This window comes from Pseudophryne corroboree, unplaced genomic scaffold (assembly GCF_028390025.1).
Source record: "Pseudophryne corroboree isolate aPseCor3 unplaced genomic scaffold, aPseCor3.hap2 scaffold_334, whole genome shotgun sequence".
NCBI classification, from domain to species: Eukaryota; Metazoa; Chordata; class Amphibia; order Anura; family Myobatrachidae; genus Pseudophryne; species Pseudophryne corroboree.
The window spans coordinates 93,194-113,897 of NW_026970002.1; the positions used below are offsets into that span (position 1 = coordinate 93,194).

General features: G+C 40.3%; 9 non-coding genes across 9 annotated transcripts; 7 read left to right on the forward strand and 2 right to left on the reverse strand.

Annotated features, from left to right (window-relative positions):
- The first annotated feature begins 32 nt into the window (after positions 1 to 32).
- On the forward strand, positions 33 to 195 carry LOC135019289 (U1 spliceosomal RNA). Its single transcript, XR_010216878.1, has one exon. It is a non-coding gene; the product is annotated as a U1 spliceosomal RNA (small nuclear RNA).
- A 674-nt stretch (positions 196 to 869) lies between these two features.
- Positions 870 to 1,033, forward strand: LOC135019229 (U1 spliceosomal RNA). Its single transcript, XR_010216822.1, has one exon. It is a non-coding gene; the product is annotated as a U1 spliceosomal RNA (small nuclear RNA).
- Positions 1,034 to 1,185: 152 nt separating this feature from the next.
- Positions 1,186 to 1,348, forward strand: LOC135019386 (U1 spliceosomal RNA). Its single transcript, XR_010216961.1, has one exon. It is a non-coding gene; the product is annotated as a U1 spliceosomal RNA (small nuclear RNA).
- A 674-nt stretch (positions 1,349 to 2,022) lies between these two features.
- Positions 2,023 to 2,186, forward strand: LOC135019218 (U1 spliceosomal RNA). Its single transcript, XR_010216811.1, has one exon. It is a non-coding gene; the product is annotated as a U1 spliceosomal RNA (small nuclear RNA).
- A 152-nt stretch (positions 2,187 to 2,338) lies between these two features.
- Positions 2,339 to 2,501, forward strand: LOC135019279 (U1 spliceosomal RNA). The gene has a single exon (XR_010216868.1). It is a non-coding gene; the product is annotated as a U1 spliceosomal RNA (small nuclear RNA).
- Positions 2,502 to 3,175: 674 nt separating this feature from the next.
- On the forward strand, positions 3,176 to 3,339 carry LOC135019252 (U1 spliceosomal RNA). Its single transcript, XR_010216844.1, has one exon. It is a non-coding gene; the product is annotated as a U1 spliceosomal RNA (small nuclear RNA).
- Positions 3,340 to 3,491: 152 nt separating this feature from the next.
- LOC135019428 (U1 spliceosomal RNA) lies at positions 3,492 to 3,654 on the forward strand. Its single transcript, XR_010216992.1, has one exon. It is a non-coding gene; the product is annotated as a U1 spliceosomal RNA (small nuclear RNA).
- Positions 3,655 to 20,165: 16,511 nt separating this feature from the next.
- LOC135019273 (U1 spliceosomal RNA) lies at positions 20,166 to 20,329 on the reverse strand. Its single transcript, XR_010216864.1, has one exon. It is a non-coding gene; the product is annotated as a U1 spliceosomal RNA (small nuclear RNA).
- A 151-nt stretch (positions 20,330 to 20,480) lies between these two features.
- Positions 20,481 to 20,644, reverse strand: LOC135019190 (U1 spliceosomal RNA). The gene has a single exon (XR_010216783.1). It is a non-coding gene; the product is annotated as a U1 spliceosomal RNA (small nuclear RNA).
- Positions 20,645 to 20,704: the final 60 nt, after the last annotated feature.

Here is a 20,704-nt window from a genome sequence, read left to right on the forward strand (position 1 = left end):
AGCAGCGACCCTCCCCAGCTCTAGCCCAACTCCTACTTACCTGCCAGGTGAGATACTATGATCATGAAGGTGCTTCTCCCAGGGCAAGGCTCACCCATTGCACTCTGGGTGTGCTGCCCCTGCGATTTCCCCAAATGTGGGAAACTTGACTGCATAATTTGTGTTTCCCCTGGTCAGGTCTCGTATAATTCAGATCTCTTTGTCTCAGGTCTCTCTCCAGCCTAGTTTGCTGTCTGTTTCCACTTCTCTTTTCTTGAGCCGCTCCCTTCTATGCCCTTGCGCACTATCCTGACTTCTCCTCCTTTCTGCTTACTTTGTGCCTTCCAACGCACAATGCGAACTACAGGTAGTGCTGCAGGGCCCACACCCTTTTACTTGCCTTACAGAGCAGCTCTGGAGCTGTTACAGTGCCCAGCTGCTGCAAGAAATCAGCTTGAATGCTTCAGGGGCTGGGGCATAGCCAACATGAGCCCCACACCGAAGGAGGGTGGAGGTGTTTAATGCAAACTAGGGGTCAGCCAAGTGCTGCAAAAGGCCACCATGCCCTGCACGCCCCTTTTCTCTTTTCATATGCAGACAAGGGTTGAAGCCAACTTTGACCCACTGCTTGGATGACATCACCATATGCAAATCTATCTGCTGCAGGCCTTCCCCCAGGAATGCTTGCACTAGTTGTTGCATTTGGTTTGTTGTTTGGGGGTGCTTCAGTATTAGGCAGCCTTCTGCCCTCCCATGTTCATCTGAAAATATGTGTTCTCCCTGCAGTTGTTGTCCCCAGATGAGAGTTCCCTTGTGCTGCCTCAGTTGAATCTCCTTTACTTGACAGAGATGTGCCTGAGCAGCGGCCCTCCCCAGCCATATCCCAAATCATACTTATTTTGCATAGGAGATACCATTGTTATGAAGATTGTTCTCCCAGGGTGCGGTTCATTCATTGCACTCTGGGTATGCTGACCCCTGTGATTTCCCCAAATGTGGGAAACTCGACTGCATTATTTGTGGTAGTGGTGGAATGTGTTTGTGCTTTCCTCTGGTCAGCTCTGGTAAAAGTCAGATTTCTTTGTCTCAGATCTTCCTCTAGCCTTGTTCTTCTTTCGAGAGTTCCTTTGTGCTGCCTCAGTTGGATCTCCTTCACTTGACAGGGGGGTGCACGAGCAGCGACCCTCCCCAGCTCTAGCCCAACTCCTACTTACCTGCCAGGTGAGATACTATGATCATGAAGGTGCTTCTCCAAGGGCAAGGCTCACCCATTGCACTCTGGGTGTGCTGCTCCTGCGATTTCCCCAAATGTGGGAAACTTGACTGCATAATTTGTGTTTCCCCTGGTCAGGTCTCGTATAATTCAGATATCTTTGTCTCAGGTCTCTCTCCAGCCTAGTTTGCTGTCTGTTTCCACTTCTCTTTTCTTGAGCCGCTCCCTTCTATGCCCTTGCGCACTATCCTGACTTCTCCTCCTTTCTGCTTACTTTGTGCCTTCCAACGCACAATGCGAACTACAGGTAGTGCTGCAGGGCCCACACCCTTTTACTTGCCTTACAGAGCAGCTCTGGAGCTGTTACAGTGCCCAGCTGCTGCAAGAAATCAGCTTGAATGCTTCAGGGGCTGGGGCATAGCCAACATGAGCCCCACACCGAAGGAGAATGGAGGTGTTTAATGCAAACTAGGGGTCAGCCAAGTGCCGCAAAAGGCCACCATGCCCTGCACGCCCCTTTTCTCTTTTCATATGCAGACGAGGGTTGAAGCCAACTTTGACCCACTGCTTGGATGACATCACCATATGCAAATCTATCTGCTGCAGGCCTTCCCCCAGGAATGCTTGCACTAGTTGTTGCATTTGGTTTGTTGTTTGGGGGTGCTTCAGTATTAGGCAGCCTTCTGCCCTCCCATGTTCATCTGAAAATATGTGTTCTCCCTGCAGTTGTTGTCCCCAGATGAGAGTTCCCTTGTGCTGCCTCAGTTGAATCTCCTTTACTTGACAGAGATGTGCCTGAGCAGCGGCCCTCCCCAGCCATATCCCAAATCATACTTATTTTGCATAGGAGATACCATTGTTATGAAGATTGTTCTCCCAGGGTGCGGTTCATTCATTGCACTCTGGGTATGCTGACCCCTGTGATTTCCCCAAATGTGGGAAACTCGACTGCATTATTTGTGGTAGTGGTGGACTGTGTTTGTGCTTTCCTCTGGTCAGCTCTGGTAAAAGTCAGATTTCTTTGTCTCAGATCTTCCTCTAGCCTTGTTCTTCTTTCGAGAGTTCCTTTGTGCTGCCTCAGTTGGATCTCCTTCACTTGACAGGGGGGTGCCCGAGCAGCGACCCTCCCCAGCTCTAGCCCAACTCCTACTTACCTGCCAGGTGAGATACTATGATCATGAAGGTGCTTCTCCCAGGGCAAGGCTCACCCATTGCACTCTGGGTGTGCTGCCCCTGCAATTTCCCCAAATGTGGGAAACTTGACTGCATAATTTGTGTTTCCCCTGGTCGGCTCTCGTATAATTCAGATCTCTTTGTCTCAGGTCTCTCTCCAGCCTAGTTTGCTGTCTGTTTCCACTTCTCTTTTCTTGAGCCCCTCCCTTCTATACCCTTGTGCACTATCCTGACTTCTCCTCCCGTCTGCTTACTTTGTGCCTTCCAATGCACAATGCAAACTACAGGTAGTGCTGCAGGGCCCACACCCTTTTACTTGCCTTACAGAGCAGCTCTGGAGCTGTTACAGTGCCCAGCTACTGCAAGAAATCAGCTTGAATGCTTCAGGGGATGGGGCATGGCCAACATGAGCCCCACACCAAAGGAGGGTGGGGGTGTTTAATGCGATCTAGGGGTCATCCAAGCAGCGCAAAAGGCCGCCATGCCCTGCACGCCCCTTTTCTCTTTTCATATGCAGATGAGGGTTGAAGCCAACTTTGACCCACTGCTTGGATAACATCACCATATGCAAATCCATCTGCTGCAGGCCTTCCCCCAGGAATGCTTGCACTAGTTGTTGCATTTGGTTTGTTGTTTGGGGGTGCTTCAGTATTAGGCAGCCTTCTGCCCTCCCATGTTCATCTGAAAATATGTGTTCTCCCTGCAGTTGTTGTCCCCAGATGAGAGTTCCCTTGTGCTGCCTCAGTTGAATTTCCTTTACTTGACAGAGATGTGCCTGAGCAGCGGCCCTCCCCAGCCCTATCCCAAATCATACTTATTTTGCATAGGAGACACCATGGTCATGAAGATTGTTCACCCAGGGTGAGGTTCATTCATTGCATTCTGGGTATGCTGACCCCTGTGATTTCCCCAAATGTGGGAAACTCGCCTGCATTATTTGTGGTAGTGGGGGACTGTGTTTGTGTTTTCCGCTGGTCAGCTCTGGTAAAAGTCAGATTTCTTTGTCTCAGATCTTCCTCTAGCCTTGTTCTTCTTTCGAGAGTTCCATTGTGCTGCCTCAGTTGGATCTCCTTCACTTGACAGGGGGGTGCCCGAGCAGCGACCCTCCCCAGCTCTAGCCCAACTCCTATTTACCTGCCAGGTGAGATACTATGATCTTGAAGGTGCTTCTCCCAGGGCAAGGCTCACCCATTGCACTCTGGCTGTGCTGCCCCTGCGATTTCCCCAAATGTGGGAAACTTGACTGCATAATTTGTGTTTCCCCTGGTCGGCTCTCGTATAATTCAGATCTCTTTGTCTCAGGTCTCTCTCCAGCCTAGTTTGCTGTCTGTTTCCACTTCTCTTTTCTTGAGCCGCTCCCTTCTATGCCCTTGCGCACTATCCTGACTTCTCCCGTCTGCTTACTTTGTGCCTTCCAACGCACAATGCGAACTACAGGTAGTGCTGCAGGGCCCACACCCTTTTATTTGCCTTACAGAGCAGCTCTGGAGCTGTTACAGTGCCCAGCTGCTGCAAGAAATCAGCTTGAATGCTTCAGGGGCTGGGGCATAGTCAACATGAGCCCCACACCGAAGGAGGGTGGAGGTGTTTAATGCGAACTAGGGGTCATCCAAGCGCCGCAAAATGCCGCCATGCCCTGCATAACCCTTTTCTCTTTTCATATGCAGATGAGGGTTCCAGCCAACTTTGGCCCACTGCTTGGATGACATCACCGTATGCAAATTCGTCTCCTGCAGACCTTCCCCCAGGAATGCTTGTACTAGTTATTGCATATGGTTTGATATTTGATGGTGCTTCAGTATTAGGCAGCCTTCCGCCCTCCCATGTTCATCTGAAAAGATGTGGTCTCCCTGCAGTTGTTGTCCCCAGACGAGAGTTCCCTTGTGCTTCCTCAGTTGAATCTCCTTAACTTGACGGGGGAGGGGCTGCCCGAGCAGCCACCCTCCCCAGCCCTATCCCAACTCATGCTTATTTTGCATATGAGATCTCTATATCATGAAGATTGTTCTCACAGGGTGAGGTTCATCCATTATATTTTAAAATAGGAAGGTTCAAATTACATATTTGAATTGCATCTATGTGCTGGATTCAAATGTCCCCCCCCCCTTCCTTTCTCAATTGTGCCCATCAGCAGCTATTCTAAGGTTGCTGCCAATGGGTGTGACACATTAATTTCTTCTGTGGGGTACACTGGACTCCACAAGGATTCACATTGGGGTGTAGAGTAGGATCTTGATCTGAGGCACCAACCGGCTCAAAGCTTTTGACTGTTCCCAAGATGCTCAGCGCATTCTCCTCTATAACCCCGCTTCCATGAACAGGGAGCTCAGTTTGTAGTTGTTGCCTTCAGTAGCAGGCCACTTAACAGGGGCCTGCCTCAAGCAGCCTATTCTTAGCTATTAATTTTGACAAGAAAAGAAGAACTTTTTTTATGAGAATCTACAAGGGCTGCAGCAGGCTAGGTCTAATAGACATCTTTACTGCAGCTTCATCACTCCCAGCGGCACTGTATACTCCCGTGCCCTGGTTGCTGGGTCACTGCAGCGGAGGCTCCGGTTTCTTCCTAAGGTCAGTCACACACAATGTAACACCCCGGTATAACAAGTGTGTAAACTATGTGGAACAGGTCAGGGATACCTTGATGGACTATTCCTCCTTCAGCAGCAGCTCTTCTCTATTCCTGGCAGAGAGGCAAGGTTTCCCCAGACACAAAGAAAGGCAGGCAGGGCTTTGTATGAAAGAATAAATGGTTTACCACATAACTCAGAAAAGGAACTGATTACAGAAGGGAAGGGAAAGATTTGATTCAAGCAACTTAAACACAGACACCATATACACTTTAAGTCATTACACAAATGGTAATATAACTAAATCTGAGATTAATACTATGTTGCTTAGTAATAGAAATCAACTTATGCAGACAATATTTAAGTCCCAGATAACATTGGTGTCACTGCAGGGAGTCTCTATGTGCACGTTGGGGCCCGGTTATGTTGTTACATAGTTATATGCAGCTATTGTCTCCTTTAGCTGTGAACAAAATATTGTAGCTCTGTGTAGTAAAGATGATTGTTTAAAACAAACTGGAGCTGCTTCCCATGTAAATCGCTGCATAGGTATAGTAAATATAGGATAATGTCCTTTGCAGTGGAGTAGGTTTCAGTATAAATATGGATTTATCTCACCCAGTCAATAGATGTTTCTGAGGCAGTTTCCCCTCAGATGTAGGCCAGTCAGCATTGGTATAAAGGCTTTATACTCTCCTGTCTCTGACACTTGCTGTGCACTCTCTTGGCTGAGAGTGTCATGGCGTTCTTACTTGTTAATTGCTGCACTTCCACTGCTGTATTTTGCACTACTGCTTACTCTCTCATGCAATTTTCAGCTTATTTGTCTCCCCTCTCTCAGCTGCTCATCTCTGCGTAATGGCGTCGCCAGCTCTTTCCTCACCATGGCTCCAACTGACTTCTCAAACTGCTGTTCAATTTTCTTTTAAATAAACTTTATTTAAAATGGCACAGGCAACTACACTGTTGTCAAAAATGTCCTTGTTGTTATGGGATATCACACGTGCCCCCCCCCAAAACATGCGTGTCCTCACGCATTTTGGTTTTATCCCTATATAAACTTCTCACTATATCCAGTCACATTCATTAGTGAACACAGATTATGTCTGAAACATTAACATTTATCAACATTTTTAACATCAGTATCTGATAGGTATAATTCCTTTTGTGCTATAGTACATTAACACATGCTCCTGGAGCAATCGGTTGAAATCTGGACAGTATATGGTCTTGAAAAGTTTGTCTAGGAAACCTCAACCCCCCTGCCATGGATGAGTATTGAACTCTTTCTAAACTGTCTTTGGGACATGCTGTACAAAACTGCAGCTGACTATGGTGGTTTTCTGTTTTGCAAGCCCTAGTCTTCTTGCCTCCTTGTCGGTGACAAACCACCTTAGTCTGCTGTAAATACATTTTATGAGCCTCTTCCATTCCATCTTGGGATTCAGTATCACAGCTGGTTTGGGACAATGGATTCTGGAGAGAAAGAGGCAGCAAGGTTCTTCTTACAGAACAGGTTGGACAGTTTCGGCACCATCTCTTGATGTCTTCCCTCATTTCAACCCAAAAGAACTTTTTCCAGATGCTTGTTTCCATCCTTTTGCACCCAGGGTGACCTGACTTGTCGTGATATTCTTCAAGCACATAACAAGCACTTTGTCTTGGAATTACAAGTTGACTGATCCTATAATGAGTATTAGGATCCACACTACATCGAACCAACTGTCCTTTCTCTTCAAACAGCCTTTCTCGCTGTCTCAACAACTTCAGGAGTTCTGGCGAGGATTCTTGCCTTTGTCGCTTGGTCAGGTATTTCCCAATCTTCAGTAAGGCTTTGAGGTGTCTTATCATCTGACTTTTATCTTGCAGGTGGTCAAAACTGGTTCCTTGAATAGGTTGCTCACAGTTTCTAGAACTGGATGCTATATTATTCATGCCTAACATTGAAGCATTCTTTCGGATAATCTGGACACTGGAGATGGGCATTTCTATCATTATTTGGCTGGCCTTATTTTTTTCATGTTCCTCTCTTACAGATAATTCTGTTATCATTCTTCCCTTTTGTTTGGCTATCCCAGGTTGAAGGCCTTGTTTCTCCTGGAGCTTGTCAGTTTGAAACTCTCCTTGGAGTGCTGCTACGAGCTCCTCACAGCAGTTCCGCAACACATTCATGCCCACTATCACTGGAGGCAATCCATCATCTTGGGCAGTGGTGATGATGAAGCCTTGCTGTGGTAGCACTGTTCGTCCGATTTGAATTTCAGCTTCCCAGTATCCTTTGCAAGGGATGCAGTGCCCATTGCTTGCAATCGGGTTTATCAATGTGGAAGTTGACGGAAACATCTGTTCCTCAGTCCAATGCTGCTCAAACTGTGTTGCTTGTATTGTGGTCACTTGTGATCCAGTGTCTAAGAGAGCGGGCATTGAGACTCCATTGATGCAAACTTGAACCACCGGGCATTGGCTAACATAACGGGTTAACCACATGAATTTGGAGTTTAAATGATCTGGCTGCTCAAATTCTCTCTTAATTTGTCCGCTTCCTTCACAGCTTTGAAAAATGGGTCGCCTTTGGGAGGCAAAGTGGTTGGAAAAAAGTGTCTCCCTGTTTCTATGTAGGTCCCATTGGGAACTGTTCAGTGGTCTCCTCTCCTGGCACCATTCCATTTCTTCATGGAGCAGTGCCTGCTGTCTCTTCAGAATCTGCAGGTCTCTGCGCATCTCTGTCACACCACGTGTCAGTTCAGCCAGCAGACTTCGTAACTCACTAGAAGAGTCAAATATGCATGTCTTTGAACATGGCACTGTCACTCCTTTTACTGTAGGTGGGTAAGTAGCTCCTTTAAAACTTGACTCCTGGGCATCAGAATTCTCTTGATACCGTGGCATCTCTGGAATAGACTCTTGTGGAACAGCCCCTGAAGTAAGACTGGAGCCTAGAACTTTAATCGCAGCCTCTTTAAAATCCAGGAATGTGCTTCCAGGCTTCTGCAATCTCAATAGTCGCAGCTGAGTTTTTACAAATTCGCCCCTTGCAACTTCAGTGAACTGGTCCAATAACATTTTCTCTTTGTCATGCACTTCCTCAGGGTCTGCTTGCTGAACATCTCTGAGTGCTTCCTGAAAGCTGAGGGCATAGCCCCGTAGTGACTCTCCTGGTTGTTGCTTTCGAGCAAAGAAGTGCATTTTAAGTTCTGACACTGTCCTTGTGTCAAATGTGGTAGCAAGCCTGTTGAGGATCTGGTCCACAGTCTTCTCTTCAGTAGGCCAGGAAGTAACCTCTCTAAGTGCAAGCCCTTTCAACTGTCCCATCAAGATCTCCAACTTTTGCTGCTCTTTCAGCGGGTACAGACGAAACAAAGACTGCAGTAGTATCCTCATCAGTTTATTTTTGTCAATTACCATTTTAATAATCGGGTAAAGAAAATTAAGTGGATTTTTGAAAGAAAACAATACTGTCAATATACTATTAAAACAAATTAAAATGGTAAAAGTTATTGTACTTTAAGTAAAAATAAAAGAGCAAAAATATCAATCCCAGTTTTGGATTACTTTAATTAACAAAAAAAAATGCATATAGCAGAGGATAGTTTCAATCTGCCTACCTCTGGGCTATGGACCCAGCATGCTTCCATTACAGTACTCTGCTGCACATGTAATTGCAAGAGATCCTGAAGCACTCACTCATCATGGGAAAGTACCAATGTGTTTCTTCATTGGTTGATGGAAGAAACATCTTACAAAAACTCTCCAGATTATTGACTATTTAAAGTTTTTCTTGGAAACGTTCTAGATGAATGCTTATCAGCCTTTGTCAGTATGTACTTTTGCAAAGTGTCGCTGTGGCGCAATCAGTTAGTGTGTAAGGCTATTAACCAAAAGGTTGGTGGTTCAATCCCACCCAGGGATGTAATTGACCTTGTTATCAGATTTTGGTGATCTTTAAGTAGACAAGTCAAAATTTCAAAAACCCCTCTTATGGTGTAGGGTACCTGGCCTTCTCTGATGTAATCAGAGTTAGATTTGATTCAGTGATTTTATAAAAACAGCTAGGAAGCACAATTTAGCAGTGGTTTGCAGAGAAAAAGAAATATGCTGGCAAAAAAATCCAATTGAGTGATTAAACAGCTCTTCATTTTCTGGCTTTACTTTTATGCTAACAAATTTGTTCTCTGAAAAGTGTCCACAAAGCCAAATATCTGATTAACATCTTTGTAGGGATGGTTTTTTACCTATTACTAAATTAAACTTGCTTCATTGGAAAGGCAGCAAGATGCATCCTCATTTCAATATCTACTGAAATAATACAGGTTGACACCAGGAAACATTAACGCCACTGCATCCTTGCTGCTTTCTCATGTGGAAGTCTGTTTAATGTGAAAACAAGGTGATATCTAATTAGCACACAGGTAAGGAATTAAGAAAATCTTTATTTAAGGGTGAAGATGTTTCTCACAAAATCGTTGCCCCAATGCATCATTGAAATTCAAGCTGGAAAGATGATTTTAATATATCACTTGTACATTTTGTATTGCTCTTCTGGTGACAATGTAGTTTGTTTTTGTCAATTACCATTTTAATAATAGGGTAAAGAAAATTAAGTGGATTTTTGAAAGAAAACAATACTGTCAATATACTATTAAAACAAATTAAAATGGTAAAAGTTATTGTACTTTAAGTAAAAATAAAAGCTAAAATATCAATCCCAGTTTTGGATTACTTTAATGAACAAAAAAATATGCATATAGCAAAGGATAGTTTCAATCTGCCTACCTCTGGGTTATGGACCCAGCATGCTTCCATTACAGTACTCTGCTGCACATGTAAGTGCAAGAGATCCTGAAGCACTCACTCATCATGCGAAAGTACCAATGTGTTTCTTCATTGGTTGCTGGAAGAAACATCTTACAAAAACTCTCCAGATTATTGACTTTTTAAAGTTTTTCTAGGAAACGTTCTAGATGAATGCTTATTAGTCTTTGTCAGTATTTACTTTTTGCAAAGTGTCTCTGTGGCGCAATCGGTTAGTGTGTTCAGCTATTAATCAAAAGGTTGGTGGTTCAATCCCACCCAGGGACGTGATTGACCTTGTGATCAGATTTTGGTGATATTTAAGTAGACAAGTCAAAATTGCAAACCCCCTCTTATGGTGTAGGGTACCTGGCCTTCTCTGATGTAATCAGAGTTAGATTTGATTAAGTGATTTTATAAAAAAAACAGCTAGGAAGCACAATTTAGCAGTGAGTTGCAGAGAAAAAGAAAAATGCTGGCAGAAAAATCCAATTGAGTGATTAAACAGCTCTTCATTTTCTGGCTTTATTTTTATGATAACAAATTTGTTCTCTGAAAAGTGTCCACAAAGCCAAGTATCTGATTAACATCTTTGTAGGGATGGTTTTTCACCTATTACTAAATTAAACTTGCTTCATTGGAAAGGCAGCAAGATGCATCCTCATTTCAATATCTACGGAAATAATACAGGTTGACACCATGAAACATTAACGCCACTGCATCTTTGCTGTTTTCTCATGTGGAAGTCTGTTTAATGTGAAAACAAGGTGATATCTAATTAGCACACAGGTAAGGAATTAAGAAAATCTTTATTTAAGGGTGAAGATGTTTCTCACAAAATCGTTGCCCCAATGCATCATTGAAATCCAAGCTGGAAAGATGATTTTAATATATTACTTGAACATTTTATATTGCTCTTCTGGTGATAATGTAGTTTGTTTTTGTCAATTACCATTTTAATAATCGGGTAAAGAAAATTAAGTGGATTTTTGAAAGAAAACAATATTGTCAATATACTATTAAAACAAATTAAAATGGTAAAAGTTATTGTACTTTAAGTAAAAATAAAAGAGCAAAAATATCAATCCCAGTTTTGGATTACTTTAATTAACAAAAAAAAATGCATATAGCAGAGGATAGTTTCAATCTGCCTACCTCTGGGTTATGGACCCAGCATGCTTCCATTACAGTACTCTGCTGCACATGTAAGTGCAAGAGATCCTGAAGCACTCACTCATCATGGGAAAGTACCAATGTGTTTCTTCATTGGTTGATGGAAGAAACATCTTACAAAAACTCTCCACATTATTGACTTTTTAAAATGTTTCTAGGAATCGTTCTAGATGAATGCTTATTAGCCTTTGTCAGTATGGACTTTTGCAAAGTGTTGCTGTGGTGCAATCAGTTACTGTGTAAGGCTATTAACCAAAAGGTTGGTGGTTCAATCCCACCCAGGGACGTAATTGACCTCGTTATCAGATTTTGGTGATCTTTATGTAGACAAGTCAAAATTTCAAACCCCCTCTTATGGTGTAGGGTACCTGGCCTTCTCTGATGTAATCAGAGTTAGATTTGATTCAGTGATTTTATAAAAACAGCTAGGAAGCACAATTTAGCAGTGGGTTGCTGAGAAAAAGAAATATGCTGGCAAAAAAATCCAATTGAGTGATTAAACAGCTCTTCATTTTCTGGCTTTATTTTTATGCTAACAAATTTGTTCTCTGAAAAGTGTCCACAAAGCCAAGTTTCTGATTAACACATTTGTAGGGATGGTTTTTCACCTATTACTATATTTAACTTGCTTCATTGGAAAGGCAGCAAGATGCATCCTCATTTGAATATCTACTGAAATAATACAGGTTGACACCAGGAAACATTAACGCCACTGCATCCTTGCTGCTTTCTCATGTGGAAGTCTGTTTAATGTGAAAACAAGGTGATATCTAATTAGCACACAGGTAAGGAATTAAGAAAATCTTTATTTAAGGGTGAAGATGTTTCTCACAAAATCGTTGCCCCAATGCATCATTGAAATTCAAGCTGGAAAGATGATTTTAATATATCACTTGTACATTTTGTATTGCTCTTCTGGTGACAATGTAGTTTGTTTTTGTCAATTACCATTTTAATAATCGGGTAAAGAAAATTAAGTGGATTTTTGAAAGAAAACAATACTGTCAATATACTATTAAAACAAATGAAAATGGTAAAAGTTATTGTACTTTAAGTAAAAATAAAAGAGCAAAAATATCAATCCCAGTTTTGGATTACTTTAATTAACAAAAAAAAACGCATATAGCAGAGGATAGTTTCAATCTGCCTACCTCTGGGCTATGGACCCAGCATGCTTCCATTACAGTACTCTGCTGCACATGTAATTGCAAGAGATCCTGAAGTACTCACTCATCATGGGAAAGTACCAATGTGTTTCTTCATTGGTTGATGGAAGAAACATCTTACAAAAAATCTCCAGATTATTGACTATTTAAAGTTTTTCTAGGAAACGTTCTAGATGAATGCTTATTAGCCTTTGTCAGTATGTACTTTTGCAAAGTGTCGCTGTGGCGCAATCAGTTAGTGTGTACGGCTATTAACCAAAAGGTTGGTGGTTCAATCCCACCCAGGGATGTAATTGACCTTGTTATCAGATTTTGGTGATCTTTAAGTAGACAAGTCAAAATTTCAAAAACCCCTGTTATGGTGTAGGGTACCTGGCCTTCTCTGATGTAATCAGAGTTAGATTTGATTCAGTGATTTTATAAAAACAGCTAGGAAGCACAATTTAGCAGCGGTTTGCAGAGAAAAAGAAATATGCTGGCAAAAAAATCCAATTGAGTGATTAAACAGCTCTTCATTTTCTGGCTTTATTTTTATGCTAACAAATTTGTTCTCTGAAAAGTGTCCACAAAGCCAAGTATCTGATTAACATCTTTGTAGGGATGGTTTTTCACCTATTGCTAAATTAAACTTGCTTTATTGGAAAGGCAGCAAGATGCATCCTCATTTCAATATCTACTGAAATAATACAGGTTGACACCAGGAAACATTAACGCCACTGCATCCTTGCTGCTTTCTCATGTGGAAGTCTGTTTAATGTGAAAACAAGGTGATATCTAATTAGCACACAGGTAAGGAATTAAGAAAATCTTTATTTAAGGGTGAAGATGTTTCTCACAAAATCGTTGCCCCAATGCATCATTGAAATTCAAGCTGGAAAGATGATTTTAATATATCACTTGTACATTTTGTATTGCTCTTCTGGTGACAATGTAGTTTGTTTTTGTCAATTACCATTTTAATAATAGGGTAAAGAAAATTAAGTGGATTTTTGAAAGAAAACAATACTGTCAATATACTATTAAAACAAATTAAAATGGTAAAAGTTATTGTACTTTAAGTAAAAATAAAAGAGCAAAAATATCAATCCCAGTTTTGGATTACTTTAATTAACAAAAAAAAAATGCATATAGCAGAGGATAGTTTCAATCTGCCTACCTCTGGGTTAAGGGGCCCAGCATGCTTCCATTGCAGTACTCTGCTGCACATGTAAGTGCAAGAGATTCTGAAGCACTCACTCATCATGGGAAAGTACCAATGTGTTTCTTCATTGGTTGATGGAAGAAACATCTTACAAAAACTCTCCAGATTATTGACTTTTTAAAGTTTTCTAGGAAACGTTCTAGATGAATGCTTATTAGCCTTTGTCAGTATGTACTTTTGCAAAGTGTCTCTGTGGTGCAATCGGTTAGTGTGTTTGGTTATTAACCAAAGGGTTGGTGGTTCAATCCCACCCAGGGATGTTATTGACCTTGTCATCAGATTTTGGTGATCTTTAAGTAGACAAGTCAAAATTTCAAACCCCCTCTTATGGTGTAGGGTACCTGGCCTACTCTGATGTAATCAGAGTTAGATTTGATTAAGTGATTTTATCAAAAAACAGCTAGGAAGCACAATTTAGCAGTGGTTTGCAGAGAAAATGAAATATGTTGGCAGAAAAATCCAATTGAGTGATTAAACAGCTCTTCATTTTCTGGCTTTATTTTTATGCTAACAAATTTGTTCTCTGAAAAGTGTCCACAAAGCCAAGTATCTGATTAACATCTTTGTAGGGATGGTTTTTCACCTATTGCTAAATTAAACTTGCTTTATTGGAAAGGCAGCAAGATGCATCCTCATTTCAATATCTACTGAAATAATACAGGTTGACACCAGGAAACATTAACGCCACTGCATCCTTGCTGCTTTCTCATGTGGAAGTCTGTTTAATGTGAAAACAAGGTGATATCTAATTAGCACACAGGTAAGGAATTAAGAAAATCTTTATTTAAGGGTGAAGATGTTTCTCACAAAATCGTTGCCCCAATGCATCATTGAAATTCAAGCTGGAAAGATGATTTTAATATATCACTTGTACATTTTGTATTGCTCTTCTGGTGACAATGTAGTTTGTTTTTGTCAATTACCATTTTAATAATAGGGTAAAGAAAATTAAGTGGATTTTTGAAAGAAAACAATACTGTCAATATACTATTAAAACAAATTAAAATGGTAAAAGTTATTGTACTTTAAGTAAAAATAAAAGAGCAAAAATATCAATCCCAGTTTTGGATTACTTTAATTAACAAAAAAAAATGCATATAGCAGAGGATAGTTTCAATCTGCCTACCTCTGGGTTAAGGGGCCCAGCATGCTTCCATTGCAGTACTCTGCTGCACATGTAAGTGCAAGAGATTCTGAAGCACTCACTCATCATGGGAAAGTACCAATGTGTTTCTTCATTGGTTGATGGAAGAAACATCTTACAAAAACTCTCCAGATTATTGACTTTTTAAAGTTTTCTAGGAAACGTTCTAGATGAATGCTTATTAGCCTTTGTCAGTATGTACTTTTGCAAAGTGTCGCTGTGGCGCAATCAGTTAGTGTGTACGGCTATTAACCAAAAGGTTGGTGGTTCAATCCCACCCAGGGATGTAATTGACCTTGTTATCAGATTTTGGTGATCTTTAAGTAGACAAGTCAAAATTTCAAAAACCCCTGTTATGGTGTAGGGTACCTGGCCTTCTCTGATGTAATCAGAGTTAGATTTGATTCAGTGATTTTATAAAAACAGCTAGGAAGCACAATTTAGCAGCGGTTTGCAGAGAAAAAGAAATATGCTGGCAAAAAAATCCAATTGAGTGATTAAACAGCTCTTCATTTTCTGGCTTTATTTTTATGCTAACAAATTTGTTCTCTGAAAAGTGTCCACAAAGCCAAGTATCTGATTAACATCTTTGTAGGGATGGTTTTTCACCTATTGCTAAATTAAACTTGCTTTATTGGAAAGGCAGCAAGATGCATCCTCATTTCAATATCTACTGAAATAATACAGGTTGACACCAGGAAACATTAACGCCACTGCATCCTTGCTGCTTTCTCATGTGGAAGTCTGTTTAATGTGAAAACAAGGTGATATCTAATTAGCACACAGGTAAGGAATCAAGAAAATCTTTATTTAAGGGTAAGATGTTTCTCACAAAATCGTTGCCCCAATGCATCATTGAAATTCAAGCTGGAAAGATGATTTTAATATATCACTTGTACATTTTGTATTGCTCTTCTGGTGACAATGTAGTTTGTTTTTGTCAATTACCATTTTAATAATCGGGTAAAGAAAATTAAGTGGATTTTTGAAAGAAAACAATACTGTCTATATACTATTAAAACAAATTAAAAAAGTAAAAGTTATTGTACTTTAAGTAAAATAAAAAGAGCAAAAATATCAATCCCAGTTTTGGATTACTTTAATTAACAAAAAAAAAATGCATATAGCAGAGGATAATTTCAATCTGCCTACGTCTGGGTTATGGACCCAGCATGCTTCCATTACAGTACTCTGCTGCACATGTAAGTGCAAGAGATCCTGAAGCACTCACTCATCATGGGAAAGTACCAATGTGTTTCTTCATTGGTTGATGGAAGAAACATCTTACAAAAACTCTCCAGATTATTGACTTTTTAAAGTTTTCTAGGAAACGTTCTAGATGAATGCTTATTAGCCTTTGTCAGTATGTACTTTTGCAAAGTGTCTCTGTGGTGCAATCGGTTAGTGTGTTTGGTTATTAACCAAAGGGTTGGTGGTTCAATCCCACCCAGGGATGTTATTGACCTTGTCATCAGATTTTGGTGATCTTTAAGTAGACAAGTCAAAATTTCAAACCCCCTCTTATGGTGTAGGGTACCTGGCCTACTCTGATGTAATCAGAGTTAGATTTGATTAAGTGATTTTATCAAAAAACAGCTAGGAAGCACAATTTAGCAGTGGTTTGCAGAGAAAATGAAATATGTTGGCAGAAAAATCCAATTGAGTGATTAAACAGCTCTTCATTTTCTGGCTTTATTTTTATGCTAACAAATTTGTTCTCTGAAAAGTGTCCACAAAGCCAAGTATCTGATTAACATCTTTGTAGGGATGGTTTTTCACCTATTGCTAAATTAAACTTGCTTTATTGGAAAGGCAGCAAGATGCATCCTCATTTCAATATCTACTGAAATAATACAGGTTGACACCAGGAAACATTAACGCCACTGCATCCTTGCTGCTTTCTCATGTGGAAGTCTGTTTAATGTGAAAACAAGGTGATATCTAATTAGCACACAGGTAAGGAATTAAGAAAATCTTTATTTAAGGGTGAAGATGTTTCTCACAAAATCGTTGCCCCAATGCATCATTGAAATTCAAGCTGGAAAGATGATTTTAATATATCACTTGTACATTTTGTATTGCTCTTCTGGTGACAATGTAGTTTGTTTTTGTCAATTACCATTTTAATAATAGGGTAAAGAAAATTAAGTGGATTTTTGAAAGAAAACAATACTGTCAATATACTATTAAAACAAATTAAAATGGTAAAAGTTATTGTACTTTAAGTAAAAATAAAAGAGCAAAAATATCAATCCCAGTTTTGGATTACTTTAATTAACAAAAAAAAAATGCATATAGCAGAGGATAGTTTCAATCTGCCTACCTCTGGGTTAAGGGGCCCAGCATGCTTCCATTGCAGTACTCTGCTGCACATGTAAGTGCAAGAGATTCTGAAGCACTCACTCATCATGGGAAAGTACCAATGTGTTTCTTCATTGGTTGATGGAAGAAACATCTTACAAAAACTCTCCAGATTATTGACTTTTTAAAGTTTTCTAGGAAACGTTCTAGATGAATGCTTATTAGCCTTTGTCAGTATGTACTTTTGCAAAGTGTCTCTGTGGTGCAATCGGTTAGTGTGTTTGGTTATTAACCAAAGGGTTGGTGGTTCAATCCCACCCAGGGATGTTATTGACCTTGTCATCAGATTTTGGTGATCTTTAAGTAGACAAGTCAAAATTTCAAACCCCCTCTTATGGTGTAGGGTACCTGGCCTACTCTGATGTAATCAGAGTTAGATTTGATTAAGTGATTTTATCAAAAAACAGCTAGGAAGCACAATTTAGCAGTGGTTTGCAGAGAAAATGAAATATGTTGGCAGAAAAATCCAATTGAGTGATTAAACAGCTCTTCATTTTCTGGCTTTATTTTTATGCTAACTAATTTATTCTCTGAAAAGTGTCCACAAAGCCAAGTATCGGATTAACATCTTTGTAGGGATGGTTTTTCACCTATTACTAAATTAAACTTGCTTCATTGGAAAGGCAGCAAGATGCATCCTCATTTCAATATCTACTGAAATAATACAGGTTGACACCAGGAAACATTAACGCCACTGCATCCTTGCTGCTTTCTCATGTGGAAGTCTGTTTAATGTGAAAACAAGGTGATATCTAATTAGCACACAGGTAAGGAATTAAGAAAATCTTTATTTAAGGGTAAGATGTTTCTCACAAAATCGTTGCCCCAATGCATCATTGAAATTCAAGCTGGAAAGATGATTTTAATATATCACTTGTACATTTTGTATTGCTCTTCTGGTGACAATGTAGTTTGTTTTTGTCAATTACCATTTTAATAATCGGGTAAAGAAAATTAAGTGGATTTTTGAAAGAAAACAATACTGTCTATATACTATTAAAACAAATTAAAAAAGTAAAAGTTATTGTACTTTAAGTAAAATAAAAAGAGCAAAAATATCAATCCCAGTTTTGGATTACTTTAATTAACAAAAAAAAAATGCATATAGCAGAGGATAATTTCAATCTGCCTACGTCTGGGTTATGGACCCAGCATGCTTCCATTACAGTACTCTGCTGCACATGTAAGTGCAAGAGATCCTGAAGCACTCACTCATCATGGGAAAGTACCAATGTGTTTCTTCATTGGTTGATGGAAGAAACATCTTACAAAAACTCTCCAGATTATTGACTATTTAAAGTTTTTCTAGGAAACGTTCTAGATGAATGCTTATTAGCCTTTGTCAGTATGTACTTTCACAAAGTGTCGCTGTAGCGCAATCAGTTAGTGTGTACGGCTATTAACCAAAAAGTTGGTGGTTCAATCCCACCCAGGGACGTAATTGACCTTGTGATCAGATTTTGGTGATATTTAAGTAGACAAGTCAAAATTTCAAACCCTCTCTTATGGTGTAGGGTACCTGGCCTACTCTGATGTAATCAGTTAGATTTGATTAAGTGATTTTATAAAAAAAACAGCTAGGAAGCACAATTTAGCAGTGGGTTGCAGAGAAAAAGAAATATGCTGGCAGAAAAATCCAATTGAGTGATTAAACAGCTCTTCATTTTCTGGCTTTATTTTTATGCTAACAAATTTGTTCTCTGAAAAGAGTCCACAAAGCCAAGTATCTGATTAACACCTTTGTAGGGATGGTTTTTCACCTATTACTAAATTAAACATGCTTCATTGGAAAGGCAGCAAGATGCATCCTCATTTCAATATCTACTGAAATAATACAGGTTGACACCAGGAAACATTAACGCCACTGCATCCTTGCTGCTTTCTCATGTGGAAGTCTGTTTAATGTGAAAACAAGGTGATATCTAATTAGCACACAGGTAAGGAATTAAGAAAATCTTTATTTAAGGGTGAAGAGGTTTCTCACAAAATCGTTGCCCCAATGCATCATTGAAATTCAAGCTGGAAAGATGATTTTAATATATCACTTGTACATTTTGTATTGCTCTTCTGGTGACAATGTAGTTTGTTTTTGTCAATTACCATTTGAATAATAGGGTAAAGAAAATTAAGTGGATTTTTGAAAGAAAACAATACTGTCAATATACTATTAAAACAAATTAAAATAATAAAAGTTATTGTACTTTAAGTAAAAATAAAAGAGCAAAAATATCAATCCCAGTTTTGGATTACTTTAATTAACAAAAAAAAATGCATATAGCAGAGGATAGTTTCAATCTGCCTACCTCTGGGTTATGGGCACAGCATGCTTCCATTGCAGTACTCTGCTGCACATGTAAGTGCAAGAGATCCTGAAGCACTCACTCATCATGGGAAAGTACCAATGTGTTTCTTCATTGGTTGATGGAAGAAACATCTTACAAAAACTCTCCAGATTATTGACTTTTTAAAGTTTTTCTAGGAAACGTTCTAGATGAATGCTTATTAGCCTTTGTCAGTATATGCTTTTGCAATGTGTCTCTGTGGCGCAATCAGTTAGCGTGTTTGGTTATTAACCAAAAGGTTGGTGGTTCAATCCTACCCAGGGACGTAATTTACCTTGTTATCAGATTTTGGTGATCTTTAAGTAGACAAGTCAAAATTTCAAACCCCCTCTTATGGTGTAGGGTACCTGGCCTTCTCTGATGTAATCAGAGTTAGATTTGATTAAGTGATTTTATAAAAGAACAGCTAGGAAGCACAACTTAGCAGTGGGTTGCAGAGAAAAAGAAATACGCTTGCAGAAAAATCCAATTGAGTGATTAAACAGCTCTTCATTTTCTGGCTTTATTTTTATGCTAACAAATTTGTTCTCTGAAAAGTGTCCACAAAGCCAAGTATCTGATTAACACCTTTGTAGGGATGGTTTTTCACCTATTACTAAATTAAACTTGCTTCATTGGAAAGGCAGCAAGTGATGTCATCCAAGCAGTGGGTCAAAGTTGGCTTCATCCCTCGTCTGCTTCTGAAAAGAGAAAAGGGATATGCAGGGCATGGCGGCCTTTTGCGACGCTTGGATGACCCCTAGTTCGCAATAAACACCCCCACCCTCCTTCGGTGTGGGGCTCATGTTGGCCATGCCCCAGCCCCTAAAGCATTCAAGCTGATTTCTTGCAGCAGCTGGGTACTGTAACAGCTCCAGAGCTGCTCTGTAAGGCAAGTAAAAGGGTGTGGGCCCTGCAGCACTACCTGTAGTTTGCATTGTGCATTGGAAGGCACAAAGTAAGCAGACGGGAGGAGAAGTCAGGATAGTGCACAAGGTTATAGAAGGGATGGGCTCAAGAAAAGAGAAGTGGAAACAGACAGCATACTAGGCTGGAGAGAGACCTGAGACAAAGAGATCTGAATTATACGAGAGCCGTCCAGGGGAAACACAAATTATGCAGTCAAGTTTCCCACATTTGGGGAAATCGCAAGGGGCAGCACACCCAGAGTGCAATGGGTGAGCCTTGCCCTGGGAGAAGCACCTTCATGATCATAGTATCTCACCTGGCAGGTTAGTAGGAGTTGGGCTAGAGCTGGGGAGGGTCGCTGCTCGGGCACTACCTTTCAAGTGAAGGAGATCCAACTGAGGCAGCACAAGGGAACTCTCAAAAGAAGAACAAGGCTAGAGGAAGATCTGAGACAAAGAAATCTGACTTTTACCAGAGCTGACCAGAGGAAAGCACAAACACAGTCCACCACTACCACAAATAATGCAGTCGAGTTTCCCACATTTGGGGAAATCACAGGGGTCAGCATACCCAGAATGCAATGAATGAACCTCACCCTGGGAGAACAATCTTCATGACAATAGTATCTCCTATGCAAAATAAGTATGATTTGGGATAGATGATACTGGATGTGTACACAACCGCCCACACACCAACCTTGTGTGGA